General features: G+C 45.2%; 1 non-coding gene across 1 annotated transcript; it reads left to right on the forward strand.

The window, feature by feature from the left end:
- The first annotated feature begins 6,452 nt into the window (after nt 1-6,452).
- On the forward strand, nt 6,453-6,590 carry LOC119949038. Its single transcript, XR_005457135.1, has one exon. It is a non-coding gene; the product is annotated as a small nucleolar RNA SNORA7 (small nucleolar RNA).
- The last annotated feature ends 2,866 nt before the right edge of the window (nt 6,591-9,456 follow it).

A 9,456-nucleotide genomic window follows, 5' to 3' on the forward strand; every position in this document is an offset into this window, starting at 1 on the left:
ATATGATAAGAGCTTGGATTAGCACGGCTGCAGTTGGATGGAGAGGAAAGAGCAGATTTGAGAAATATTGTGAAGGTAGATCTGACAGGATTTGACCATCAACCTCTTGCTCAAGGCCTCTCACCTGTCTGGAACTTTTCATTGAAAAATTTCAAGGAGTGGATGGTCAATTGTGTCAATTCCCTTCAAAGCCCTACTGAGAGCTCACCTCCTCCAGGAGGCCTTCTCAGACTGATCCCCCTCCTTCCTCTCCCCCTCCTCCCCCTCCCCTTACCTCCTTCCCCTTCCCACAGTACCTGTATATACATATATGTGTTTGTATGTATTTATTACTCTATTTACTTATTTTACTTGTACATATTTATTCCATTTATTTTATTTTGTTAATATGCTTTGTTTTGTTGTCTGTCTCCCCCTTCTAGACTGTGAGCCCACTGTTGGGTAGGGACCGTCTCTATATGTTGCCAACTTGTACTTCCCAAGCGCTTAGTACAGTGCTCTGCACACAGTAAGCGCTCAATAAATACGATTGAATGAACCAATGGAACTCTCTCTCCCTTTAAATCTGCCAGACTACCACTCTTCTCATCTTCAAAGCCCTACTAAAATCACATCTTCTCCAAAAAGTCTTCCCTAACTCAATCTCTACAGCCTATTCTTCCTCCCTTTTGTGTCTTTATGTGTATGCGTGCATACCTCCAAGCATTTGGCTACTCACCTCACCCCCACACCACATATATGTACATTCAGCATGAGAAGCCGCATGGCTTAGTGGAAAGAGCATGGGCTTGGGAGTAAGAGGTTGCGGGTGCGAATCCCGGCTCCGCCACTTGTCAGCTGTGTGACTTTAGGCAGGTCACTTAACTTCTCTGTGCCTCAGTTATCTCATTTGTAAAATGGGGATTAAGACTGTGAGCCCCGTGTGGGACAACCTGATAGCCTTGTATCTACCCCAGCACTTTGAACAGTGCTTGGCACATAGCAAGCGCTTCACAAAAACCATTATTATTATTATTATGTTCACATATATTGGAAGCAACAGAATATATGGATATATATCCAATATATGTAATTTACTGTCCGCCTCCCCAACTAGATTGTAAGCTTTTTGACAGCAGGGATCGTGTCTATCACCTCGATTGTTTTGGACTCGCTAGGTGCTTTGTACAGTGCTCTGCTCAGAGTAAGCGCTCAATAAACACCATTGATTGATTGCTAGATTGATTGCCCTCTAGCAGCCTCCAGGATCCACTGGCTGGAGAGTAGGAGGTGAGTCTTTGCCTGGGTAGCCCCCGCTTCTTTTTTTTTAATGGGATTTGTTAAGTGCTTACTGTGTGCCAGGGACTCAATAAGCCCTGGGGTAGATACAAGCTAATCAGGTTGGACACAGTCCATGTCCCAGTCTTATTCCCCATTTTACAGATGAGGACCAGAGAAGTGAAGTGATTTACCCAAGGTCACACAGCAGACAAGTGGCAGAGCCAGGATTAGATCCCAGGCCTGTCCTTTCCCGACTAGGCCGTGCTCCTTCATTACTACATTATTACCGCTTGATCACTGCATCAACCTCCTTGCTAATCTCCCTGCCTCGTGTCTCTCCCCACTTCAGTCCATACTTCACTCTGCTGCCCGGATCATTTTTCTACAAAACCGTTCAGTCGGTGTTTCCCCACTCCTCAAGTGGTTGCCCATCCAGCTCTGCAACAGACAGAAACTCCTCACTATTGGCTTTAAACCACTCAGTCATCTTGCCCCCTCCTACCTTACCTTTCTGACTTTGTACTACAATCCAGACTGCACGCGCTTCACTCCTCTACTGCCAACCTACTCACTGTACCTTGATCTTATCTATCTGGCCACCGAGCCCTCGCCCACGTACTCCCTCTGCCCTGAAACTCCCTCCCTTTTCATATCACTCTCCCCAACTTCAAAGCTTTAATAAAATCGCATCTCCTCCAAGAGGCCTTCCCCAGCTGTGCCCTCATTTCCTTTTTTCCCCACTCGCCTTTGCGTCACCCTTGCATTTGAATTTGCACCTTTTATTCACTCCACTCAGTCCCACAACACTAATGGACATATCCAAATGTCTGTCTCCCCCTCTAGGCTGTAAGCTCATTATTGGCAGGGAATGCATCTTCCAACTCTACTATATGATACTCTCCCAAGTGCTTAGTACAGTGCTCTGCACACAGCAAGTGCTCGATAATGCAACTAATCGATTGATCTATCTTCAGCCTTGGCCACATGTGCTTAGTCACATGGCTTCACAAAGCCCTTTTGCCTGGGATGCCTGCTCACTCCCCACTTTCTACATTAGCCTAAGTCTCAGACTTCTTGTTTGACCCCCTATTTATTCCTTTTCCTAGCCCCAGTTGGGATACTAATTTTGGGCTTAGAGTGAGGAGAAGAGAGTCGACAACAGAGACTGCAGAGCAGTAGTCAAAGAAGTAGGCTGTATCCTTGAAATCAAAGCCATTGAAAAATTTCAAGAAGGAGTGGATGGTGAATTGTGGCAAAAGCAGCAGAGAGATCAAGGAGAATTAGAGCAGGGAAAAGATGATTGGATTTGGCCAACGGGAGTTAATTGGAAACTTTGGTGTGAGCATTCTCAGTGGAGTGAAGAGGGTGAAATCCGGGACAAGAAGAGAGTTGCGTTAAAGGCAGGAAATTGCTTTCACTGATTCATCAGTGCGGACTGGAGTGTGCTAGAATGTTTCTTGAAGAGCAGAACACCTGTTTGAGGGATAGTTTGAGAGCTCCCAACTTAGTATAATGATTTTTCTTGGCCACCATCAGTCATCTCACAACCAAGTTAGATCTGAATAAGCATGTCATTCCCATCACCACAAGGTTGCCGGTTCCTGCCTTTCTGACCTGTGAGTGGATGGAGGCAGCAGGGAGCGGCTGAAGGAATCCATTTTGGTTCCTAAAACCGATGTTCGGAATCGCTATAAACTCTATAACATTTCCATTGGCCTAGAGGAAAGTCTACTACGCAATAGTAAATGTAGCAACAATTTTGATTGTCTATAAGAAACTCCCAACTGATGCGGTGGCCAACTTGTACTTCCCAAGCGCTTAGTACAGTGCTCTGCATGCAGTAAGCGCTCAATAAATACAATTGAATGAATGATTGAATGGTAGAATATTACTACTGGGCTTCCTAACTTCAGTTTCTCCTCTCATTAATCTAGCCTACACATGACCACACAGTCATCTTTTTGAAATGCCAGTTGGGCTCATCACTTAGTGGTGGTGGTATTTGTTAAGTGCTTACTATATGCCAAGCACTGTGCTAAATACTGAGGCAGACACAATATAATCAGGTCCGACGCAGTCCCGGTCTCATTCATTCATTCAATCGTATTTACTGAGCGCTTACTGTGTGCAGAGCACTGTACTAAGCGCTTGGGAAGTACAAGTTGGCAACATCTAGAGACGGTCCCTACCCAACAATGAGCTCACGGTCTAGAGGGGGAGACAGACATTAATATAAATAGATAAATCAATGAATTACAGATATACACAGATAGATACATATGTGCTGTGGGGATTCATTCGTACAATCATATTTATTGAGCGCTTACTTTGTGCAGAGCACTGTACTAAGGTCTTGGGAAGTACAAATTGGCAACATCTAGAGACGGTCCCTACCCAACAACGGGCTCACAGTCTAAGAAGGAGGGAGAACAGATATTGAGCCCTCTTTTCACAGATGAGGAAACAGAAGCACAGATGAGTTAAATGATGGATTTATTTTACTTGTACATATCTATTCTATTCATTTTATTTTGTTAGTATGTTTGGTTTTGTTCTCTGTCTCCCCCTTTTAGACTGTGAGCCCACTGCTGGGTAGGGACTGTCTCTATATGTTACCAACTTGTGCTTCCCAAGCGCTTAGTACAATGCTCTGCACACAGTAAGCGCTCAATAAATATGATTGATTGATTGATTGATTGATTGATTGATTGGAAGCAGCATGGCCTAGTGTCAAGAGCAAGGGCTTGGGAGTCAAAGGTCATGGGTTCTAATCCTGGCTCCACTACTTAATAATAATAATAATGATAGCACTTATTAAGCACTTACTATGTGCTAAGCACTGTTCTATGCGCTGGGGAGGTTACAAGGTGATCAGGTTGTCCCACGGGGGGCTCACAGTCTTAATCCCCATTTTACAGATGAGGGAACTGAGGCACAGAGAAGTGAAGTGACTTGCCCAAAGTCACACTGCTGACAAATGGTGGAGCCGGGATTCGAACCCATTACCTCTGACTCCAAAGCCCAGGCTCTTTCCACTGAGCCACACTACTTGTCTGCTGTGTGACCTTGGGCAAGTCACAACTTCTCTGTGCCTCAGTTAACTTGTCTGTAACGTGGGGATGAAGACTGTGAGCCCCATGTAGGACAGGGACTGTGTCCAACCTGATTACCTTGTATTCATCCCAGCGCTTAGAACAGTGCTGTTGAGCATGCCAGGGCAGATTCATCAGTGGGACCCAGGTGGGCAGGGAACATGTCGCTTCCTTAATCTGAACTTTCTAAGCACTGCCAGTACACTGCACCAAGTGGACACTCAATAAATTCCACTACTACCATTATGAGTAAGAATAACAATAATAATAATAATAATAATAATCACAGAGCTATCCATGCCAGGGAACAGGCAAAGGGCAGCAGAGAGTGGAGGAATATCTGGATAATATGACCTCTGTAGGCAGTCAAAATGGCTGATTCAGACCAAATAAACTTCTCTTTCTTCCATAGTTTAAGAAGAAACAAGGAAAAGGAAGGGTTGCCCACAAACTGGACCTCCACCCCTGAAAAGGAGAGTTAACTAACTTTGTGATCAGTAAGTAGTTCCTAGAGGCAGACACTTGTGATTCTATGAACAACTGTCCAAGGCTTTGCACCGATACTGGTTTAGAGACCTGTATTCTTTCATTCATTCACTCAATTGTATTTATTGAGTGCTTACTGTGTGCCGAGCACTGTACTAAGTACTTAGGAGAGTACAATAAACAGACACATTACCTGCCCAGAACAAGCTTACGGCCTAAAGTGGGGCAGAGACAGACATTAATAAAAAATAAATCATTTATCATTTTTTAGCAAATCAATGAGTTAGCAAATCACTGGAACGCTGGAGTCTGACACCACTTGGGATTCCTGCAACTTCTTCCCAGAGTTTTCAGGCCCAACTAGCTGGGAAAAATAACCAGCCGCGTTTCACTGCCTGTAAAACTCACTGAAAAAGCCAAAACAATTTAAGGGTCTTTCTTAGGGCTATACATCTTCTTTTACAAGCGATTTGAGCATGTAAGTAGCATTTACAAGCCTTCAATATTGGGTGGGGGCCAAGTAGAAGGGCGTATTAAAAAAGAGTCAGCCGCAGAGTACTGCTGGCGGAAAGCTAGATTTCAGGCCAACCTCGTCCACTTCAAGTTCATCCTAGCGGGGTTTAACTTTGCCCTCTCCTCTGCCTGGCAAAATTATTTCTCTATCCTTATTGACACCTATGCCCATTGCTCTCACTAGTTAGTCCACCTGTTTAACTCCCTCTTCGAACCCCCTGTCCCCCTGCATCCCCCATCCTTTTCCCCTAATGACCTATTTTGTTAAGAAAACTGATGCTATCAGGCACAACCTTCCTAAATTCTCCCCTACCCCTCCTTAGTCCCTCCCTACTCCCGTCCCTTCTTCAACTCTCCCATCTTTCCCAGCAGTATCTCTAGAGGAGATTTTCTATCTTCTCTCAAAATCCACTCCCTCTAACCTGTGCATCTGACCCCATTCCTTCACACCTTATCAAAGCACTTGCTGCCTCCCTTCTTCCAAACATGCCCATGTCTCCCCTATCCTAAAAAAGCCCCTCTCTTGACCCCATAGCTCCCTCCAGTTATCACCCCATCTCTCTCCTACCATTTTCCAAACTCCTTGAGCAAGTTGTCTACACCTGCTGTCTCAAATTCCTCTCCTCAAATTCTCTCCTTGACCCCCCCTCCATCTGCCTTCTGTCCCCTTCCCTCCACAGACGCTGCCCTCTCAAAGTTCACCAATAATCTCCTTCTTGCCAAATCCAATGGCCTCTATTCCATCCTAATCCTCCTCGACCACCCAGTTGCCTTCGACACGGTCGACCACCCCCTTCTCCTGGAAACGTTATCCAACCTCGGCTTCACCGACACTGTCTTCTCCTAGTTCTCCTCCTATGTCTGTGCCGCTCATTCTCAGTCTCCTTCGTGGGCTTCTCCTCAGCCTCCCACCCCTAACTTTGGGGGTCCCTCAAGGTTCAGTTCTGGGCCCCCTTCTATTCTCCATCTACACCCACTCCTTTGGAGAACTCATTCACTCCCATGGCTTCGACGACCATCTCTATGTGGATGATACCTAAATCTACATCGCCAGTCCCGATCTCTCTCCCTTTCTGCAGTCTTGGTTGTACTAAGAAGACTCCCTTCTCAGGATCTCACCTGGAGAGTTTCTGGTACTCTACCAATCTCGGCTGCGGGAGGGAGAGTCAAGCAGATGCGTACCCATTCCATTCCTAGCTTGGGCAGTAGCTAGTGAGTGGAAGGCAAACTGCTACAAGTCAAAACTCACCTGTGCTGGGCAGCAGCAGCATGGGAGAGAATCAAGGGCAGAGACTAAAGTCTACTGCACCGAAGAAGGCAACGGTAAACGACGTCCGTATTTTTACCAAGGAAACTCTTTGGAGACACTACCAGAACAATTGTGGATGGAGAGTGGGGTGTTCCGGGAGAGATGTGTCTGTGGAGTCTCTATGGGTCGGAGAAGACTCGACAGCATAACACAAGACAAGACTAAGAAGACTGGAGAATGGGTAATTTAAAAGTAATTATTATAACACCCTGAGGGATCATCAGATCTGGTTTGCTTTAGAATGTCAAGAGAAGAGAAAAAATGGCTCCACAAAGAATCTTTTAAACAAATTACTTCATTAGCAAATACTAGAGAAGCTCATCAAAAGCTTTTACATATTTGAAAGGGGACATGGCTGGAATTCCATGGCAGAAAGTTTAACAGCCATAGGAAAATAATAACAAAAGAGTTCAGAAAAGGAGGGTGACAGAAACAAATATAAAGTCAATTCCCAAAGAGGCAGAAGCCTTAATTCTAACCTCATGCAACAAGTGATTCCCAGGAAATAGATCTAGGAATAAGGCTCACGGTTAGATTTCTTGGCAAACAAATCAGTTTGGAAGCCAGGCTCAAGAGAAGCATTGTGGCTCAGTGGAAAGAGCCCGGGCTTTGGAGTCAGATGTCATGGGTTCAAATCCCGGCTCTGCCAACTGTCAGCTGTGTGACTTTGGGCAAGTCACTTAACTTCTCCGGGGCTTAGTTACCTCATCTGTAAAAAATGGGGATTAAAACTGTGAGCCCCACGTGGGACAACCTGATCGCCTTGTAACCTCCCCAGCACTTAGAACAGTGCTTTGCACATAGTAAGCGCTTAACAAATACTATTATTATTATTATTATTATTAAGTGAAAAATTCAGTAATTCACTGAACCAAAGAGCATTAGGTTGGACTTATACTAAAAGAAACATTGGTTTAGGAATGTTGTCCTGTAGAGTAATATCATCTCACTAAAGGTTTCACTGCTGTTGAAAATGATGCAGGAGATTCAAGGACAGCAAGCGCGTCACTGAAAGGAAAGAGCAGATCAGGCTATAAGAAGCTTGTGCTACCGATGGGAGGGCTCTCTAGGAGCACTAGTAATACTAATAGTATTTTAAGTACCTACTGTGTGCAGAGCACAGCACTAAGCATTGGGAAAGCATTCACTGGTGAGTATTAAAATCAGTAAAATCCACCCTTTCCTCTCCAAACTACACTGATCCAAGCACGTATCCTATCCCTCCTTTACTGCCTCCTTGCTGACTCCCTGCTTTCTTTCTCTCACCAATCCAGTCCATACTTCACTCTGTGCCCAGATCACTTCTCTAAAAAATATTCAGTCCATGTCTCCCCACTCCACAAGAACCTCCAGTAGTTGCCCACCAGCTTTAGCATCAAATGGAAATTCCTTACCGTTCATTGACTTCAAAGCAGTCAGCCACCTTGCCCTCCCCTCTTACCTCAGTGATTTCCTACTACAAACCAGCACACTCACTTGGCTCCTCTAGCATCAACCACTGTACCTTGATTTTGTCTATCTCGCCATTCACCCCTTGCCCACATCCTGCCATTAACCTGGAACTCCCTCCCTCTTCATATCCGACAGACCCCCCCCCCCCCCAAGTCTCCCCACCTTCAAAGCCTTATTAAAATCCCATCTCCTCCAAGAGAACTTCCCCGACTAATCCTCATTCCCCCTCCTCCCCCTCCTCTTCCCCCCACCTTACCTCCTTCCCCTCCCCACAGCACCTGTATACATGTTTGTACATATTTATTACTCTATTTATTTTACTTGTACATATTTACTATTCTATTAATTTTACTTTGTTAATATATTTTGTTTTGTTGTCTGTCTCCCCTTTCTAGACTGTGAGCCCATTGTTGGGTAGGGACCATCTCTATATGTTGCCAACTTGTACTTCCCAAGCGCTTAGTACAGTGCTCTGGACGCAGTAAGCGCTCAATAAAAATGAATGAATGAATGAATACTCCCTCTCTCCTTGCACTTGGATTTGTACTCTTTAAACACTTGATATCCACCTCACCCTCAGCCCCGGAGCAATTATGTTCATATCTAAAATTTATTTTAATATCTGTCTCTCCCTCTGGAGTATGAGCTCCTCGTGGGCAGGTAACAAGTCTACCAACACTGTTATATTATACTCTCCCACGCGCTTAGCATAGTGCTTGGCACACAGTAAGTGCTCAATAAATCTGATCGATTGAGTATTAGGGCTCCTGGCTTTAAGAGGGCTCACAGTCCAAGTGGGGATTGGCAACAGACACACAGGAAAGATAAGCAGGAAGAACAAAAAACAACATAAAAGATCAAGACAAAAAATAAATACCCAAAATAGCAACCAAATAAAGTAGTACTAGAGAAGCAGAGGCGAGGGCTTCTCCAGGCCCAGAGATCCAGCAGTCCTCAACCACCATTGCCAGCACAGCTACAGCCTTCCAATAATAATAATAATAATAATGATGGCATTTGTACTATGTGCAAAGCACTGTTCTAAGCGCTGGGGGGATACGAGGTGATCAGGTTGTCCCGCGTGGGGCTCACAGTCATCATCCCCATTTTACAGATGAGGTAACTGAGGCTCTGAGAAGTGAAGTGACTTGCCCAAGGTCACACAGCAGACATATGGGAACCAAATAAAGTAGTGCTAGAGAAGCAGAGGCGAGGGCTTCTCCAGCCCCAGAGATCCAACAGTCCTCAACCACCATAGCCAGCACAGCTACAGCCTTCCAATCCAACATCCTACCTTTGGTGGAAGCGGCTGCCACACTGCTGCTGCTGCTTCTGCCCTTCCCA

Source organism: Tachyglossus aculeatus, chromosome X3 (genome assembly GCF_015852505.1).
Source record: "Tachyglossus aculeatus isolate mTacAcu1 chromosome X3, mTacAcu1.pri, whole genome shotgun sequence".
Taxonomy (NCBI): domain Eukaryota; kingdom Metazoa; phylum Chordata; class Mammalia; order Monotremata; family Tachyglossidae; genus Tachyglossus; species Tachyglossus aculeatus.